This window comes from Oryx dammah, unplaced genomic scaffold (genome assembly GCF_014754425.2).
Source record: "Oryx dammah isolate SB20612 unplaced genomic scaffold, SCBI_Odam_1.1 HiC_scaffold_10, whole genome shotgun sequence".
Taxonomy (NCBI): Eukaryota; Metazoa; Chordata; class Mammalia; order Artiodactyla; family Bovidae; genus Oryx; species Oryx dammah.
In genome coordinates this window covers 35,405,168-35,426,041 of record NW_024070194.1, presented here as the reverse complement: position 1 = coordinate 35,426,041, position 20,874 = coordinate 35,405,168, and the positions used below count along the sequence as shown (strand labels likewise).

Sequence of the window (20,874 nt, the reverse complement as noted above, 5' to 3'; positions counted from 1 at the left end):
GGCTTCCCAGGTGACTCAATGGTAGACAGTCCCTGTGAAATGCAGGAGACATGGGTTCTGTCCCTGGGTCAGGAAGATCCCCTGGAGAAGGAAACAGCAACCCACTCCAGTTTTCTTGCCTGGGAAATATCATGGACAGAGGAGCCTAAGTAAGTAAGTGTTAGTCGCTCAATCGTGCCCAACTCTTTGAGACCCCATGGACTGCAGCCCACCAGGCTCCTCTGTCCATGAGATTTTCCAGGCAAGGATACTGGAGTGGGTTGCCATTTCCTTCTCCAGGGGATCTTCCCAACCCAGGGATTGAACCCGGGTCTCCTGCACTGCAGGCAGATTCTTTACTGACTGAGCTACAAGAGAAGCCCCCCAAAGTGGGTTGCCATTCCCTCCTCCAGGAGATCTTCCCGACCCAGGGATTGAACCCAGTCTATCACACTGTAGGCAGACGCTGTACCAAATAAGCCACCAGGGAGCCTGGTGGCTACAATTAATGGGACAGTCCATGAGGTTGCAGAAGAGTTGGACACGACCTCCTTCCCTGGTAGCTCAGAGGGTAACGCATCTGCCTGCAGTGCAGGAGACCTGGGTTCGATCCCTGGGTCGGGAAGATTCCCCTGGAGAAGGGAATGGCAACCCACTCCAGTATTCTTGCCTGGGAAATCCCATGGGCAGAGGAGCCTGGCAGGCTGCAGTCCAAGGGGTCTAGTGACTAAAACCACTACAACAACAACAACCAAGACTTACCTGGAGCCATGCCCCTGGGTCCCGGGCCTGGCCTCTCTGACCTTACCTTGTACCACCCTACCCACCTCCACACCGGCCTGGGCTGCTGCCCTCCAAGCTCACCCTTCAGAGAGGTCTATCCTTGCCTCTCTCCTGCCAATGCTTCCTCATCACATCCTTCCCTTTATTCTTTATTCTTCCCTTTATGGCTTTATTCTTTTCCAAAGCCCATAGTGCCATTGGGCACCTTATATATTTTATTGTTAATTTGTCTCCCCCAACTAGAACATAAATTTCAGGATGGCAGGTTTTGAAAATAAAAACCCTCCAAAAAAACCCCACAAAAAACAGGACACACTAACAAGAAAACCCTCAAAAACAAAATTAAAAAAAAAAACGGATAAGTAAATGCTAACTGTTATTATTATGATTTCATTATGAGACAGGCCCTGTGGATTTGGTACTGAAGTTGATCATAACATAAAATGTCTCCACTCCCCTCCCCCCACACATTGCTTAAGGCTGGTTGTGGATGACTTTGGAAGATTGACTATGGATGACAGTGTGAGTGTTCAGAGTCATAGGCAACACTGAATTAGGTGAAGCTGATGTCAATAGCTTAGCCTGTCTGTGGAGTAGAAAAGTGAAGCTTTATTGCTTTGCTAGGCAAAGAGGGACACAGCAGGCTCCTGCCTCAAAAACTATGTGTCCCAACCTGAGAGGATTTGATGAGGAGTTTTATAACAAAGCTTGCGTTGCCTACAATGTGTTGAGACCGGGGTTCAATTCCTGGCTTGGGAAGATTCCCTGGAGAAGGAAATGGCAACCCACTCCAGTACCCTTGCCTGGAAAACCCAATGGATGGAGGAGCCTGGTAGGGTCACAAAGAGTCGGACATGACTGAGCGACTTCACTTTATAACAAAGCTTGGTGGCTCAGATGGTAAAGCGTTTGCCTACAATGCGGGAGACCCAGGTTTGATCCCTGAGTTGGGAAGATTCCCTGGAGAAGGAAATGACAACACACTCCAGTACCCTTTCCTGGAAAACCCCATGGATGGAGGAGCCAGGTGGGCTGCAGTACATGGAGTCACAAAGAGTCAGACTGAGGACTTCACCTCACTTTTATAACAATACTTCAGTGTTTGGTTGCTGACAAGACTAGGGTGTGTGCAGTGTCTCAGGTCTCCTAATCTGGATGAGCTTCCCTGGTCCCTTTAGTCTTGCCTCAGGTGGTTTCTTGGCTGCTCCTCCTTTGAGAAAGTTCACATCTGCTCTCTGGAAGTCCGGAAAGTCACGGAATCTGGAGTCTTGCCTACAAGAAACAGGGGGACAGTACATTGCGGTCCAACGAGAGGCAACCATCTTTGTTTAACAGCCTGCATCTAATAGTTTATGCTGTAGGGAAATAATTGGGGCTCAGGTTTATCTGCCACAGAAGGACTTCATTCTAACATCACTGAGGGATGCTTACACGGAAAGCTGGTTATTTTGTTGTAAACATTCCAGAGCTGCCTATTGTGAGAAGATTTTCTACAAAGTAAACTTAGGTTGTCACTGGTAGTCTGGCTGTTACCAGGCCAGGAACATGGGGTGGACAGCCCCAACCTCTCGGGGAGCCACTGCTTCAAGTGCCCAGCCTGATGGGGTCTGCTCTGACCTGAGCTGTGCATTTGCTATTGCTTCTGTGTGATCTCCCCAGGCAGTGCAGAGGGAGGGCGTTTCCTCCCTTCGCTGCATGTTCTTGCTGGTTGTGGTTCCATAGCCCTCTGGAGACTCCGGTCCATGTGTTGGCCCAGTACCTCTGGACCCACAGTTTGTCAGAATCTTGGCCGGTCTGCATGCCAGTATCTGTGAGTGTCCTTATGGTGGTCACCCTGTCACAGCTCCTCAGCACATCCACTTCCCAAGCTGACTTCATTCTTGGTTTGCATTTTGTTTCTGTGTGTTGTTGGGAAACTGTTCTTCCAGGCACTGGTGAACAGGCAAAGGTTTCCAGTTACAGTCACCAGGGGTCACCTGCATCGGGCGCACCCACCCTGCGACTCGCTCCCTGTCCTTGTGAGCTGTGCTTGTCTGGCTCCGGCTTGGCTCCTTCTGTAAGGACCCTGTGTCCCTGTGCAGCTGCCTTTGCTGGGGGCCTGTCACTGACCCGGCTTCTGGAGGAAGCCCTGCTCTCCCTCCTCCCACCTCACCTCACACAAGACTCTTCCTCATTCCTGGGCAGTGACTTGTTTCCCCACTGCTCCTGCTTGAGCGATTCAGAAGGGATAGTCCTCTGCTCTTATCTCTTTACGTCCAGCTGCCGTCTCACTGCCTGTGCCCTGGGGCAGGAGGCTGGTGGCAAAGGACTGAGATTTCCAAGAAGTATTAGTCAGGAAAATTAGTATTAGAATGTTATTCAGTTCTATCTGGGTATCTAAGGCAGGTGAGGCCAGGCTCTGTCTAAATAAACAGAGATTATCTAACATGAAGTGACCAATGAGCCATTTCCCATGAAGTGCCGGGAGCAAGCAGCAACTTGTCACCTCCACCAGGCACAGGATTACAAAACGCCCTCCCTCTGCACTTCCTGGGGCGATCACGCAGAAGACCCGCATGTCAAGAAGGTCCTCCTGAAATACTGTTTGCTTCATGCTCTCTAAAAGTCCCCTTGAGATGTCCTGGTCCACTTTCCTGCCAGCTTCTCTCAAGGCTTCTGTACCTCCTTTTCAGGACTGTGTAATCTGATGTCTGCGATATTTGTTCAAAATATTTAACAACCACTTGGGGCTTCCCTGGTGGCTCAGACGGTAAAGCGTCTGCCTGCAATGCGGGAGACCCAGGTTCGATTCCTGGATCGGGAGGATCCCCTGGAGAAGGAAATGGCAATCCACTCTTTCCAGCACTATTGCCTGGAAAATCCCCTAGACAGAGGAGCCTGATAGGCTACAGTCCATGGGGTCGCAAAGAGTCGGACACAACTGAGCAACTTCACTTAACTTTACTTCACTTCACTTCACTTCAGCAGTATTACAGTATTTTAACAACTGGCAAGGCTGTGCAGGAACAAACCAGCTGACTACAGGCCCCTGCTGGTGTCTAACTACTCATTAACACAAGTCTGCCATTCCTGTCAGGCCTGTTCCTATGCTAAGTCAGGCCTTAGTGCCTTAGCTACACTCTCCTCGCATGTACTCTTGTGTCCCTAGTCAGCACCAGTCCACTCCAGAGATTAATGAATTGAACCTGTCAGTTAGCTGATGGACTTGAGCTCCCTGCCTCTTAGATACATGTTCCCTTTGTCTTTTGTTACTGGGCTCAAAGAAAGCATACAGTAAACAGGATGGAAGCCCAAATCTGATGGCAAATAGTCTTGGAGAAACCTCTCAAACTCAAGATCACAAAGACTTCCTGGAGACAGTCTTGTGTGTACCACTCTAGCTTAATAAATTCTGGGTAGCTCATGTGGCCTGTGTCATCAGGGCCCTCGCAAATCTTTGTGCTGGAGAGCACCCACAATGCGTTCTAATGCAAGGCGTTCTGCATTTGTTGCTTTGATGTTGCAGTGTGGATATGGGAAACTTCAGTCCTTTACTCAACTTGAACTTCCAAGAGCAGTTGCTGGGGAAATTGGTTGAGTGTATACAGCAAGTTGAATATTAAACATAGTGTCTTTGATGACTAAGGGCCCTGCTAACGAGTGGCTATAAATTTAAAGTAAATAGTGGTTTGATGCTTCTTATTCTTCTTTTGGAATCTGTCAACATCCCAGTCTTCAAAGGCCATTTTATATCCTGTGTAGTTAGGCATTTCATCCAAGGAATTTATTAAGAGCAGATAAGGATGTCTTTTTCCTGTGTGCAAAATCCATTTATAATTCTTGCAAATTTTATTTCTGTAAGAAATTATAAGCTCTTAAATTTAAAATCTCAAAATAGAATTTACATAGTAATTATAGAATTCTGGATGTGGTATTATCATTTTAAACAGGAGTTGGTATATTTCAGACATGGATATAATGTTAAAGATATTTTCTTTATAGCTGCATTAAATAGGATCCAACCTAGTGGTTAATGGCTCAGCATCCTCTAAATTGGATCTAAGATATAGTCAGGAAGGGAAGGAAGGAGACTGATGAACCTGTTCTCTGAGAAATCATGGAGCAAAATCTGAAACTTCCTATCACATGTCAAGTTAATGGGTTTTATTTGGAAGGTTTGAGTATTCTTCATGGCAATGCATCTCTGCATTTGTTACCACTTCCTGGATTTAGTTATGCAGATCCAGCCATCTATGCTTAATTTTCAAATTCTAAATGGGTTTTGAACTTCTTGCCCCAGTTGGAAGGCAGCAGTATGTCCTAATTGTGTGGCCTGGAGAGTGAAGGATAAACCATAAGTGTACATGATTAAGCCCTACAGAGTTAGAGAGTGGTACAGCTTATGAGCCAGAGTACCCCAACTGTGCTCCAGGCAGCCCTTTGGGAGCTACAGGTCAGGACTGGAGACAGTAGTGAGCTTATAGGGGCCCTGGACTCTCCACTCCTGCTCATCCATATCAGCTTCCACATAATCATTCACTGGAAGAAAGGATGTCAGGACCAACAAAAGGTTTGAAAATCACAAAGCTTGGGACTTCCCAGTTGTCCAGTGGCTAAGACTCCGAGCTCCCAATGTCGGGGGCCCAGTTTTGATCAGGGGATTAGATCCCACAGGCTGCATCTAAAGATCCTGCGTGCCACAATGAAGACTGAAGATCCTGCATGCCACTACTAAGGCCCAGTGGAGCCAAATAAATACATAAAAATAAATATATATAAAAAAAGAAAAAACCCACCAAGCTCTCCTAGTTGTCTTGTTTTCTGTAAGGGGAACTTGAACCCCAGGATAATGAAGAAAGTCACCCAAAGTCACATAGTGACCGGGCAACCCCTATTTCCTTGGTGACCCTCATAGAAGCTACTTCAACTGACTTTTCTATCTCTCTTTTTTTAAAATAAAAATATATAGTTTTGTATTTTAACTTGCTAAATTGTAGATGCTAAACAGTCAGTAGAAATGATAATTGAATATTAATAGAATTATTTTTAAGGCGCAAGAATGCTGTTTATGATCTGTGCCATCTCTCATCATCTTTACTTTTGAGTGTCAAGGTCATTGGCAGGGGGAGAAGAGATTGGTTTACTTCTGTGCACTCTGCCTGCAGTTACAGTTATAAAAAACAGGTCTTGATCCCGTTGAGACATGCATTTATATCTTCAGTTCAACCATACATAAGTGGCCCCATGGTCTGATGCATAGCTCTCTTCAGGGGCTTTTTCAAGTGAATGTTCATTCATGACTTGTCACTCAGCTGTGTCTTCCTACAGTTTGAGGAAACAACTCAGTGGAAACGAACATACACTATCACTAGTTGCATTCATCATCATGTATTTGTAGGACAGAGAAGACTTTATACAATTAAAAGGAGACAGGAAGATCAGTAGTTTATCATTTATTTACACTTGCATTCTAGGCACTGTGCTGTGCTTTTTACATGCTTGGTTCCTTCTGATTCTCAGAACTACCCCAAGAAATAGAAACTGTTATGATCTCTATGTTACCCATAAGAAAACAGAGTCATAGAAAGGTCAGTATGTAACATATTAACATGTTACCCCCCAAAATATGGAAAGTTCAGTTCTGTTCAGTTCAGTTGCTCAGTTATATCCGACTCTTTGTGACCCCATGGACTGCAGCACGCCAGGCTTCCCTGTCTATCACCAACTCCCAGAGTTTACTCAAACTCATGTCCATTGTGTCGGTGATGCCATTCAACCATCTTATCCTCTTTCATCCCCTTCTTCTGCCTTCAATCTTTCCCAGCATCAGGGTCTTTTCAAATGAGTCAGCTCTTTGCATCAGGTGGCCAAAGTATTGGAGTTTCAGCTTCAACATCAGTCTTTCCAATGAACACTCAGGACTGATCTCCTTTAGGATGGACTGGTTGGGTCTCCTTGCAGTCCAAGGGACCCTTAAGAGTCTTCTCCAACACAGTTCAAAAGCATCAGTTCTTTGGCACTCAGCTTTCTTTACAGTCCAACTCACATCCATATATGACTACTGGAAAAACCATAGCTTTGACTAGGTGGACCTTTGCTGGCAAAGTAATGTCTCTGCTTTTCAATAAGCTGTCTAGGTTGGTCATAGCTTTTCTTCCAAGGGGCAAGCATCTTTTAATTTCATGGCTGCAATCACCATCTGCAGTGATTTTGGAGCCCCCCAAAATAAAGTCAACCACTCTTTCCACTGTTTCCTCATCTATTTGCCATGAAGTGATGGGACTGGATGCCATGATCTTATTCTGAATGTTGAGCTTTAAGCCAACTTTTTCACTTTCCTCTTTGACTTTCAACAAGAGGTTCTTTAGTTCTTCCTCATTTTCTGCCGTAAAGGTGATGTTATCTGCATATCTGAGGTTATTGTTATTTCTCCCAGCAATTTTGATTCCACCTTATGCTTCATCCAGCCCAGTGTTTCTCATGATGTACTCTACATATAAGTTAAATAAGCAGGGTGACAATATACAGGCTTGACGTACTCCTTTTCCTATTTGGAAACAGTGTGTTGTTCCATGTCCAGTTCTCACTGTTGCTTCCTGACCTGCATACAGATTTCTGAAGAGGCAGGTCAGGTGGTCTGGTATTCCCATCTTTCAGAATTTTCCACAGTTTCTTGTGATCCACACAGTCAAAGGCTTTGGGATAGTCAATAAAGCAGAAGTAGATGTTTTTCTGGAACTCTCTTGCTTTTTTGATGATCCAGTGGTGTTGGCAATTTGATCTCTGGTTCCTCTGCCTTTAAACTGAGACTCAAATCTGGGTCATGTTGACTTTAAGGCAGACATCAAGATGTGAATAACTACTAAGTAATTTTGTCTTAAATATTTGCAGTTACGTCTTTTGCAGAGTCCGTGTGAGCCTCTTTCTGCTAAGAGGCTTCACAGCAGTATCTTCACAGCAGTCTCAGCACTCTCTCAGGCCGCTGGGACTCTGGTTTGTTGACCAGCATTGTGTCCACTGGCCGCTGAGTTCCCTCGTCAGCCTCTCATCTTTCCATTGTTGAAGAAGCTCTATCTGTAGACCAATCAGAAAGAAAGCATTGCCTTTTTGAATAAATTTCTTACACAAGGATAGATCCACCTTCTTATGTTAAAATCGAAGGGAAACAAAGCCGGGATTTTTAACTTTGCTGGAATGGATGGAATTCTTGATAGCTCTGTCTGAACAGAAAAATTTTCTTATCTGGCTATGGAACACTTTGTATTCTTGGCTCTTTGCCCTTTGAAGCTGTAAATCATATATATATATATATATTATTTTTTTGGCTGAGTGACTGCCCTTTCTTTCCTGACCCATAAGCTCCTTGGAGATTTTGATAGAGCTGGGTTTTGCTAATATGCTCAAAGTTATAAGAACACAGCTTATTGGAACATAACTGTTAAGGATAAATGTGCTTTAATTCATTCCTGGGACTCTGATGCTTGCCTCTCTGGGTTCTTGGTTTAGCTCTCTGCTTGGTCTAAAGCACAGTGACTGGCACATAGTAGGTGGAGCCTCCTCAGTGGAGGCTGGCTGAATAAGTGAACAACACATTAAGTGAAATTTGACAAGATTTTAAAATAGATATTAAGTATCACAGTACTTCGACCAGCAGTTTATAACTTTACTGTCAAATTTAAGCTGGGACTGAGCTTATGGGTACTGTAGGACAAGAAATAGTATATGTTAAATAGCATGCATTCTCATGTAAGTCCTGTAGATTTGCCCAACTCTGATTTGAAAAGTGTTCAAGGAATTCCCTGGTGTCCTAGTGGTTAGAATTCTGGGCTTTCACTGCTGAGGGCGCGGGTTCAATCCCTAGTCAGAGAACTAAGACCCTGCAAGCCCCAAGGCATGGTTAAAAAAAACAAAAAAAAAGTATTCAGATTAGCCCAAACTGGTCTCTCTCTAAAGCCCCCAGTCTTTCTTTTTTCCTTTTATTTTTTGGTAAGAAAATCACACGGAAACAGAACATCTGTGAGGAGATGTAATGCTACTGAGAGTAGAGAATTATCACCACATTTTCCCATCATGAAGTATGTTTCAAGTAGAGTTGTTTCCTTCATATTTTTTCAGCAAAGATCTAGTTGTAGTACATGAGATTATAGTTTTAAGGATATTCCTAATGACTGCCTTTTAAAGCTCTTTTCTTAAGAAAACTGCATTCTTTTTTTTTTTTTTTTTGAGAAAGTATATGTTATAGTATTGTGAGTTTTTTCCTGCTTACAAAATAATACAAGTGGAAAATTTAAATTCTAAAAACAAAAAAAGGAAAGAAGTTTAGCTGTGTTTCTCTACAATATATTCAGTAATTGTTATGTCTAGTTACAAAGAACTTTTTGGGAAACATTAGGGCATATTATGCACAATATAGATACAAAGATGAGGAAGTTATCCATGGCCAATGCCATTTGGGAAGTAGAGTTTGGTGAAGAATGGGTTAAAATAGTATCCCATGTATTTTAGCCAGTAAGGTTTAAGCAGCCGCTCTGGTTCTGGAGTTTGGCAGTTTGCCCAGCAAACTCTTGCTGTGGGGCAGAGTTTGAGTCTTCTGCCCTCTAGTGGCTATTTTTTAATGTTTCTGATCCTTGCAGAGGAAAAGAATTTAAACATACCATATATAAATAACCTACCTGTCAATGCAGGTAGACATAAAGAGACCAGGGTTTGATCCCTGGGTCGGGAAGATCCCTGGAGGAGGGCATCCCACCCACTCCAGTATTCTTGCCTCAGAGAAGCCTGGCGGGCTACAGTCTGTGGCCTCACAAAGAGCTGGACACAACCAGAGCAACTTAGCATGCACACACAGTATCCGTATGTTGCTGCTGCTGCTGCTATGTTGCTTCAGTCATGTCCAACTCTGTGCGACCCCACAGATGGCAGCCCGCCAGGCCTCCCCATCCCTGGGATTCTCCAGGCAAGAACACTGGAGTGGGTTGCCATTTCCTTCTCCAATGCATGAAAGTAAAAAGTGAAAGTGAAGTCACTCAGTCGTGTCCGACTGCTCCCAACTCCATGGACTGTAACCCACCAGGCTCCTTCATCCATGGGATCTTCCAAGCCTTTGTAAACCTTTGTAATTCATTCTTTACAGTTTTTTGCATGCCTTTGTAATTCATTATTTGCAGTTTTTTGCACCTTGAAACAAAGTTGTTAGAGATCATTTTACTCATTTGAAGTCTGAGAAGAAGCTAACTTGTTAATTAGGCCTAGTTAGTGCATCTTTTCACATGTGTTGATTATTCTTAGGGTAGAATACAAATACAAAGAATGCTATCGGATTTTTTGTTTTGTTTTGCACATTTGCCAAGTTAAAGTTGTGTCTCTTTCTGAAATGCCTTGTTGATGAAATTATAGAAGCAATAAAAGGTAAGAAATTTAAAAACTCTGTAATCTGACAAAATAGTGTAGATCCATTTCTTCCTGCTTTTCTCTGCTAAGTATAATTACAAACCCTGGAAACACAAGTGACAACCAAAGGAGAGCATTTGCAGTGGTATGAAGAGGATGAATTGGTCTGGGGGTCCTAAGACTGAGGGAGCAGCATAGAGAAGGTGCCAGGACGGGTACACCCTGACCTACATCAAGCAACAGGAAGGGGTCACATAGGATCATCTCTTCCCACAATTGACTCATTGTCCATCCAAAAGTATCAGGAAAACCCAGCTCCCAGCAAGGGGTCATCTATAGGGGACCCATAACAGTAAATAACCAAGACAAGCACTCTCCTCCACTGGGCGCAAGATGCCCCTCCCCTACTAAGCCAGACCTAGGCATCCAGGAGGCATAAACAGGGGTTCTGCTAGCACTGTAAGTGACCTAGCCTGGGAAGTCTCTTTATCTTCATGGGCTTGAGACTCCCCTCCTTCACCCACATTCACTGGAGCAGCTGGGGGGCAGTAAAGAAGGGGGCACTGGAAAGGGGAACCCTACCTCCACAAGCAGCCTGCCTGGGAAGCCTGCCACAGGGCCTGAGATCTCCCCCTGCCAAGGAACACCTGTAGGCCAGGCCAGGCCTTCAGACAATACTGGCAGGGACCTGTAGTGTCCTCAGGAGCACCAGACAAACCAAAATGAAACGCAGAATCTGAAAATCAGATCACAGCCCACAGAAAGCAGGCCAGAACCTGCATGCTGAACCTAAAGAAAAGGGTTGTCTGCTAAAATGAAGGATTTTGAAATAAGACCAAGATTCCCTAGGGCTTTCCTGGTGGCTCAGACAGTAAAGAATCTGCCTGCAATGCAGGAGACCAGGGTTCAATCCCTTGGTCAGGAAGACCCCCTGAAGAAGGAAATGGAGGCTTCTCTAAAAAATATTCTTAAAACATAACAGACAAAATGTTCAGGATACAACCCCAAATCACCCGTCATACATACCAAGAGCTGAAAAGTCACAACGACACACCAACAGTGCGATGAATCACAGATTTGGTATTAAATGACAAGGGCTTTAAATTAACCAATATAAAGATGCTTGATAATCAATTACAAGTTCTCTGAAAATAAATGAAAAATAGAAAATCTTAGCAAACAATTAGGAAAATAAGCAAATGTAAATGGTACAATGAAAATACAATAGCCAAAAAAATTGATGAGTCGAACCTCATTGAAGTTAAAAGCTTTTGCTCTGTGAAAGCCCATATGAAGAGGGTGAAAAGATAAGAAACAGGGAGAAAGTATTTGCAAGTTTGTTACCTGACAAAGGAGTACTATCTCTAGAGTACATTAAAAAAACTCTCAAAACTCAACAGAAAAAAAATAATCCAATTACAAAATGGACAAAAGAGACGTTTCTCTGATGTGAAAAATATGTTCAACATCATTTGCCACAGGGAAATATAAATTAAAACCATAATGATACCTATCTGAATGCTAAGATAGAAAATAATGACAGTACCAAATGCTGATGAGGAGATAGAGAAACTGGGTCATGTGTGCATTGCTGGTGGGGATGTAAAATGGTTCAGCCACTCTGGAAAATGTTTTAGCAGTTACCACATGTGCATTCTTAGACGTTTAAAAAATTCTGAAAGAAATGAAAACTTAGATTTGTGCAAAAACCCATCCCATACAGGAATGTTCATAGCAGGTTTATTCATAATAGCTAAAAACTTGAACCACTCAGATATCCTTCAACAGGAGAATTGTTAAAAGTGTGGTGCATTCACACCGTGGAACACAGCTCTGCAGTAAAGAGGAATGAACTAGCCATATGCACAACAGCTTGGGTAAATCACTGGGGAATTAGGCTATGTGGGAAAAATGGCTAATTCCTATACTGTATTCCATTTATATAATATTTTTGAAATATTAGTTTTAGAAATTGGAGAACAGATTAGTGGATGACATGGACATTGGGGTAGACAGAGGGATATGGGCCTGGTTATAGAGGGCAACATGGAGAAGGAAATGGCAGCCCACTCCAGTATTCTTGCCTGGAGAATACCAGGGACGGAGGAGCCTGGTGGGCTGCCATCTATGGGGTCGCACAGAGTCGGACACAACTGAAGCGACTTAGCAGCAGCAGCATAGAGAGCAACATAAGGGATCCTTGTGGTGAGGGAAGTATTCTATATCTTGACTGTGAATGGATATGTGAACTTATGCATGTGATAAAATTGTGTAGATACACATAAATGATTTTAAGGAAAACTGGGAACTGTGAATAAGATGGTTAGATTTATCCATGTCAACATACTACACTTGAAATACGGTAGGTGAAGGAGGGTAAATGTTCACAAAATCTGTCTATATATTTCTTAGCACTGCATTTGAATCTTTAATTATCTCAGTAAAACTTACAAAGGAAAAAACCTGTTGGACATCTCAAGAAACACTGATCCTTTTTCTTTTAAAATGCTTGTCAGATCACCTTTTCCTTATGCCTTATATTTCTCTGAAAGAACTTGTAAAAACATTATACAAATAAACAGTTCTCTATCCTTGATTATTTTCACTGTTTCTAATGTTTTGCTATTATAAAGAGCTGAGTTCAACATCCTTCTGATTCAGTTCAGTTCAGTTCAGTTCAGTCGCTCAGTCGTGTCCGACTCTTTGTGACCCCGTGAATCGCAGCACGCCAGGCCTCCCTGTCCATCACCATCTCCCGGAGTTCACTCAGACTCACATCCATCGAGTCCGTGTATATTAAATTATTTATTTTTAAATTTAATTATTAAACTCTTGTGTATTAAATTAAATTACCCTTAAATTATTCTTCAAGTTACATTCCTATAAGAAGAATTGCTGTATCACAGTAAATTTTATATATATATATATGTATGTATGTATTGCTTGTTTGTTCTCTAGAACAAAAGGGATAAAAATCTCTTTAAAAAAAAAATAAGAAGATGCAATTCACAGAAGAAAAAAACCCAAATGACCAGCAAACATATAAATCAGCCCCACTAGTAATCAAGAAATTGCAAAAGAAAACAATAACTAGATACCATTTTACATTCATTCGCTAAGCTGAAGTTAATGTCTGCTAATAGAGCTGGAGATGCAGAGGAATAAAATTCTTAGAGCTGTTGGTAGGGTCAGTTTCTATGAGCCCTTGGAGAGCAAAGTGAAGATACTCATAGTCTTTGCCCCACCTATTCAGTTTACTCTTCTCAGTAAACACTCAATAGAGAAATCTCGGCACCTGTACTCCAGAATACATTTACAGCAACATGGATTGCAACATTGCTTAAAACAGAAGAAAAAATAAATGGACACAAAGTAGTGTCTACCAGAGGAGAATGGATAAACAAATTAAGGTGAATGTATAATTGCATATGATATAGCAGTTAAGATGAATGAACAAGAGCTACCTGTGTAATTATTACACACACAGTGTCAACTTACATAAATCACTGAAAGTGAAAGTGTTAATTGCTCTGTCGTAAAGCACACCAGGCTTGTGTGTTCATGAGGATTCTCCAGGCAAGAATACTGGAGTGGGGTACCGTTCCCTTTTCCAGGGGGTCTTCCCGACCCAGGGATCAAACCTGGGTCTCCTGCATTGAAGGCAGATTCTTTACTGTCTGAGCTACCAGAGAAGTCCAGGGTATTAATGGTGAGCAAAAAAAAACCAAGTTGCAGAAGGATACAAACAGTTTGATACCACTTATCTACAGTGCTTTTGGGGCCAAAAAAATCACTTTTTCCCCAGACTTATATCAACATTAACATTACAGTTTTAAAATACTTTGATAATTTTTTCACAGGCAAAAAATAATTTCTTGTTTTCCCATCCAAGTACTAGGCATGCCCAACCCTACTTAGCTTCCGAGATCAGATGAGATGGGCATGTTCAGGGTGGTATGGCCATAGAGGATTTCTTGTTTTAATTTGCATTTCTCTACATTTTCTTGGACATGTTTTTTCTTCTATGAATTGCTTTCTATTAGAATTTTCATCTTTTCTTACTAATTTATGAAAGTTCTTTATACGTCAGGAGTGCAGTTATTTTTTCCAGTTTTGCCTTTTAATTTTAATGTTGTTGTTCAGTAGCTAAGTCATGTCTGACTCTTTATGACCCCATGGACACCAGGCTCCTCTATCCTCCACCATCTCCTGGAGTTTGCTCAAGTTCATGTCCATTGAATCAGTGATGCTATCTAACCATCTCCTCCTCTGTTGCCCTCTTCTCCTTTTGCTTTCAAACTTTGCCAGCATTAGGGTCTTTTTCAATGAGGTGGCTCTTCACAGCAGGTGGCCAAAGTATTGGAGTTTCAGCTTCAGCATCAGTCCTTTCAATGAATATTTAGGGTTGATTTCCTTTAGGATTGATTGGTTTGATCTCCTTGGAATCCAAGGGACTCTCAAGAGTCTTCTCCAGCACCACAATTTGAAAGCACCAATTCTTCAGTGCTCAGCCTTTTGTATTGTCAAACTCTGTACATGACTACTGGAAAAACCATAGCTTTGACTGGACAGATCTTTGTCTGCAAGGTGATGTCTCTGCTTTTTCTTTTAATTTATTTATTTTTAACTGAAGCATAAGTGCTTTGTCTCTGCTTTTTTAATATGCTGTCTAGATTTGTCCTAACTTTCCATCCAAGGAGCAAGTATCTTTTAATTTCATGACTGCAGTCACCATCTGCAGTGAGTTTGGAGCCCAAGAATAAAATCTGTCACTTCTTCCACTTTTTCCTCGTCTATTTGCCATGAAGTGATGGGACTGAATGCCATGATCTTAGTTTTTTGAATGTTGAGTTTCAAGCCAGCTTTTTCACTCTCCTCTTTCACCCTCATCAAGAGGCTCTTTAGTTCCTCTTTACTTTCTGCCATTTGAGTGTTATCATCTGCATATCTTTGTTGATTATTAAATGTATATATTGATTAAAGTTTGTTTTTTCTAAAGTGACCAAAATTATATATATATATATATATATTTTTTTTAAGTAAAACACTGCAGGCCAAAAGAAAGTAGAAATGGGACATTCTGTAGTTTCACCTCCCCCTTTCTATGTCCTAGTGGTAACTGGTAGTGTTATGTGTATTTGGTTTTTGATAGTGTACCCATAAACGTGTCTCAGCGTGGGTAAATCTATGCATGTGAATGTATGTATTTTAGTGCAGTTGTTTATGTACAATTTTTACCCAAAATATCTCTGACAAAAACATTGTTCTGCAACTTGTCTTTTAAAATACCACATTCTATCACAGCCATTGTTAAATGTTAATATCTCAGTCCTTTTAAGGTCTGCATAGTGTTTTGGAGTGCAAATATCCTGTAATATATTATCTGTCTCCCAGTTTTAAAGATTCCTGATTTATTTGTTTCTGGCTCTGCTGGGTGTTTGTTGCTGCACAAGGGCTTTCTCGAGTCGTGGCGAGTGGGGGCTGCTTCATCATGGCGCACAGGCTTCTCACTGCGGTGACTTCTCTTGTCTGCATGGGCTCTAGGCGAGTGGGCTTCAGTAGTTGTGGCATGCGGGCTTAGTTGCCCCACAGTTCGTGGAATATTCCCAGATCAGGGATTGAACTCATGTCCCCTGCATTGATGGGGGGATTCTTAACCTCTGTACCACTAGGGAAGTTCATTAACTATCTCCCTATTAATGGCCGTTTGTTTCTCCAAATTCTGATAATTACAGATAAATACATTGTGTGTGTGTGTGTAGAGATTTTAAGTTCTTACATAGTCAGTTTTATCAATCAATGCTTCTACTTTGGTATAATATTTAGAAAATCATTCTTACTCCCAAGATTATATAATTAGATACTTCTGGTATTATATTTATTGACTCTGCCACATGGCATGCAGGATCTTAGTTCCCCTATCAGGGATGGAACCCATGCCCCTGCAGTGGAATCCTGGAGTCTTAACCACTGGACTGCCAGGGAAGTCCCTCCTGGCGTTTTTAAGGAATAGTTTGTTTGTTTGTTTACTTTGAAATCTTTACTTTGGTGAAAGGTATGGGGCAATTCCAAATGGGAGCCAGTTGTCTTATTGCTATTTATTTACTCTTATCCTTTCCCTCTGCTTTCAAATGTTGCCCTGACTCTTTAGAAGACTGTATTCTTCATTCTTTTATTTTGGGAGTTGAAGTAGTTTGTCTTTGACTTGCAGTTTATGCCTACTAGCTTTCTGACCTTGGACAAGTTGCTCTGCTTTCCTCAATTTCCTCACTGGTAGAATGAGAATGGTTGCCTGTTTCCTATTGTCCTGAGAACTGAGTGAGGCACCTGGAGCTTATCACACTGAATAAGGCTTGCTGCCATTACTGCTGCTGCTGTTAGAACCAGTACTGCCTCTCAGGGTGTTTCTGGACTCCCATGTCTTCTTTACCGAATTCCTTTCAGGAGTAGACCAAGCCTTGTCCTTCATGTTGCTCAGTACTGAGCAAAAAGGTGATTTGTACTGGGACAGAGCCCTTACAGAGAAGTTATTAACCCTGACCCAAAGTATCTGTAGAATTACTTCCTAGCATTTGCTCTTAATATATATATTTTCTACTAACTTTGAGCACATTGTTAGGCAAATCATCTAATCCTGTTCTCATATAAACTCTTCATTTCTGATGTTGTGATTGTCAGTAGATGCCTTCTCATTTGCAGAGTGCTTTGATTAGTATTTGCAGATGCTCCTAAGTAGCCTTTACAAATAATCATGATGAAGGTTCTCACTTAATTTGGGGCGGCTTTTAGCAGAGCTGAGTCTGTGAGAATATATGGCATGGTTTTTATAGGTCTAACCAGTCAAATGAAGCAGTTTTTCATATTGTTGTCTCTGTATCAAGTTCTATGCTCTTAGGTTGAGAGTGATATAAAATACTCAGAATAGATGAGTCCTATACACAAAGGGTTTATGGTCCAGTTGGGAAAATAAAATATGCAAAGTTCTAAATAAAACTTAAAATGAGGGAACAAAACCAGGCAGTATAACTTTCATGGCTGCACAGAACATGTAGAAATGAACAAATTCATTCAAGAAAAGAGCAGATGTCTTCTTACTGTCCCTTGTCAGAATCTTCTACGAAAAGATTAGCTGTAGAATTGATACATTCTGGAGATACTAAAAAATATTACTCAAAGGTTAGAACTTAGCATGTTATTTTACATTTAAAATAACAGTAAATTAAACCAAATTAATCAGATGTTAGAGAAAAAAATTTTTTTAACTTTACTAGTAGACCTGTTTTCTCAATGTGAGTACTCTTAAAATTACCTGTGGAGTTTTAAATTATTTTTTTTAATTGCTCTGTTGGTAATAGTTATTTATAATAAGCAATTGGTAACTTCTCAGTTATGATTTAAAGTGATTACAGCTGAGTTTTTCCTTTCATGGTACATCTCAGAAGTACCCTATACTTTTCCACTGCTTTACCTCTGCCTATAAACTCTCAGCTAATTTCCTAAATTTGAATTTGAGTTATTTTGTGAATATGAGAAGATCATTAATCTTTATGGCCAAGTCCATGGCTAATCGTGATTTCAACCTTCAAAGAATGAGGGATCGAAATGTGGCATTTATCAAACTTGGAACTGATGGATGTGGATTATGTGATAACTCCCTGTAATCATCCCACGATAGTAGCAGCCTGAGCAAAAGTAGAAATTAGCGGGGTTCCAAAACTGGGGAAAAACAAATCTGGAATTGGCTATATAATGCAATCAATGAGAATTTTTAAAATATACTTAATTTTGTACAGTCAGTATGACCTGTAATAATACCAGCTGATCATACTTATTCTGCAGTGAACACAGTTGTCTTACATCATTTCCACACATTCATATTACTGTCTATTTAATGCTTTTTATTCATCCAGGAAGCACTGAATAAGTGCATGCTTTGACTGAATACTGTGTCTTGTGTTGAATATCCAGGAGCTTTATAGAATGGTCTTCCCTGGTGGCTCAGATGGCAAAGAATCTGCCTGCAACATAGATGTAGATTCGATCCCTGGGTTGGGAAGATGCCCTGGAGAAGAGGATGGCTACCCACTCCAGTATTCTTGCCTGGAGAATTCCATGGACAGAGGAGGCTGGGGGCTACAGTGCATGGGTCGCAAAGAGTCAGACACGACTGACTGACTGTCACTTACAGAATGGTAGAAAGTAAATGTCTTTGCTTCTGCTAAATTGTAGCCGCCACACTTGCCATGACCTGAGGCTGTTTAAATCCATCCAGATAGAATCTTCCTGCTTATGATCTGTTTGCAGATTTAATCTAGTGAGGAGGCAACATGGTGTGTACCCATATCGTAGATACTCATTAAACATTTGCATGGTGAATTAGAACAAGGGAGGTGAGTTGAAAGATACTTCGTCTCTCCCAGTATTAGACCACAAACTTACATATGACTTTTAAAATATTAACGCAACCTTCAACAGGCATGAGAAGTTGAAGTTGTTTACAACTAGCCAGGAAAAGGATTATTGAATGTCTTTCAGCATATTAAGACCTAGGAAGAAAAACAAAAACAGAATTCTGGATTGGATTCTGGGTTTTTGCTCAAAGTAGTAGCAGGAAACTTTTTCATCTAACAATATATGATGCGATTAAAAAAATTTTTAAACTACCCTCTTGATTAAAAAAAGGAGGCAGGAAGGAAGGTAGAGTGGAGGAAGAGAAAAGCATACTTACCTTCCAAGACTGTTTCAAGAATTAAGAATAATGTACATAAAGTACACAGTACGTTGTTCACATGTGCTGGACACACTATTGAGAGTATCTGCCATGATGATGATCATGTAAGATTGCACGTTCCAGGGAATAGCATCTGAAGACCTGCCTACATTTGTTTAGCAAGCCACCTTCTGCTTTACCACTCCTGAACATTCGATTACTTGATTTCACTGACATCTCTGAGATAGCTGGGAACTTTCATACCCCTAGCCTTGCAGTTCTAGACCCTGCCATTGTCACCGGCTTTTCCACTCACTGTTTCCTGGGCCACTCCTTGGACTTTATGTCCTTCTCACGTGTATATGTGACACGTCTGGTCTCTGTCGCTAACAGCAGTTGGATCTGAGGTCATGTTTTGGTTATGTTGCTACCCAGCTCCTCCCAAACTTAGTGGTTTGAAACCACCTTTTTATTATCTCTCATAGTTTTGGGGGTTGACTTGATTCAGATGGGTGGTTCTTATACTCCAAATAATGTTGGCTAGGATTGCAGTTACATGGGAGCTTGGATGGTCTGATATATTCAAGATTGCTTACCCCGATGACTGACAGCTGATGATGGCCATCCACTGGGAGCTCAGGTGGGCTGTCGGCTGGAGCGCCTGCGTGTGGCCTCTCCATGCCCAGGTTGCTCAGGGTTCTCACAGCATGGCAGCTGAGTTCCTACAGGGAGAATCCCAACAATGAGTGTTTCAAGGCAAAAAAATCAGAAACTTCCATTCCTCTCAAAAACTTGATTCACCTGTGTTGTGTTATTGGTCAAAGCAGTCACAGGCCAGCTCATACTCAAGGGGGTGAAGGAGTCAGTTCCACTCTCGATTCGGGAATGGTATACAGGTCAGGGAAGAAGCTGATGAGTGGCCATGTTACAACAGTGTAAACATTACATTCCTTTAAATTTGCCTTCAGTGAGCCTTTCTTTTAAAAGTACCCTCACAGGCTCAAGATTTATGTCCCCAAAGTAATTGTGGAAAAGGTGGTGAGACATCATTGGCTTAAATATCAGAACCTGTTCTGATTTTTTTGCGGGTCCAGTTGTGTCAATATATAAACTTGATGCTCTGTAATCTCTTATGAAAGAAAATGTTATCCAGTCTGTTTGTTCAGTTGCTCAGTAATGTCCACTCTTTTCGACCCCTTGGACTGTAGCATACCAGGCTTTCCTGTGCTTTACCATCTCCCAGAGTTTGCTCAAACTCATGTCCATTGAGTCAGTGATGCCATCCAGCTGTCTCATCCCCCGTCATCCCCTTCTCCTGCCTTCAATCTTTCCCAGCATCAGGGCTTTTCCATTGAGTTGGCTCTTCGCATCTGGTGGCCAAAGGACTGGAGCTTCAGCTTCAGCATCAGTCCTTCTAATGAATATTCAGGGTTGATTTCCTTTAGGATCGACTGGTTTGATCTCCTTGCTGTCCAAGGGATCCAGTCTGTAGGGGAAGCTTTAAGCCTGTTTGTAACTGTAACTAGCACAGAAGTTCTCAAGTGAAGGTGACATTGTCCCTCAGGGGATGTTTGGCAACACTTAGAGTCATCTTTGGTTGTAAGAATGGTTTGGGGGCAGTGCTCCTATAACCTAGTGAGTAGAGGCCAGAGGTGATGCTAAATATCCTACAATGCACAGAATAGTCCTTCCTGCACAGTAAAGAATTTTTCAGCCCCAAATGTCAGTAGTTCAGAGGTTGAGAAACCCTAAACTAGAGCAAAGATTTTCCCCATACTGTCTTGTAAATTTATACAGAGCACATTGCTTTTTTTTAAAAAAAATTTTAGTTGTGTTGGGTCTTCCTGTGGTATGCAGGCTTTCTGTAGTTATGGCTCGAGGCTGGTATCTTGGGCTTTCCTGGTGGATCAAAAGTAAAGAATCTGCCTGCAATGTAGGACACCCAGGTTTGATCCCTGAGTTGGGAAGATCCCCTGGAGAAGGAAATGGCAACCCACTTCAGTATTCTTCCTAGGAAATCCTACGGTCGGAGG

At 41.8% G+C, this 20,874-nt stretch overlaps 1 protein-coding gene and 1 long non-coding RNA gene across 3 annotated transcripts in view; one reads left to right on the top strand and one right to left on the bottom strand.

Annotated features, from left to right (window-relative positions):
* SHLD1 (shieldin complex subunit 1) overlaps positions 1-20,874 on the top strand; it is a 119,343-nt gene that overhangs the window by 18,843 nt on the left and 79,626 nt on the right. The window lies entirely within an intron of this gene.
* On the bottom strand, positions 7,495-19,630 carry LOC120868939. Its single transcript, XR_005722348.1, has 2 exons — positions 19,438-19,630; positions 7,495-7,815 (listed from the first exon to the last, which is right to left on the bottom strand). It is a non-coding gene; the product is annotated as an uncharacterized LOC120868939 (long non-coding RNA).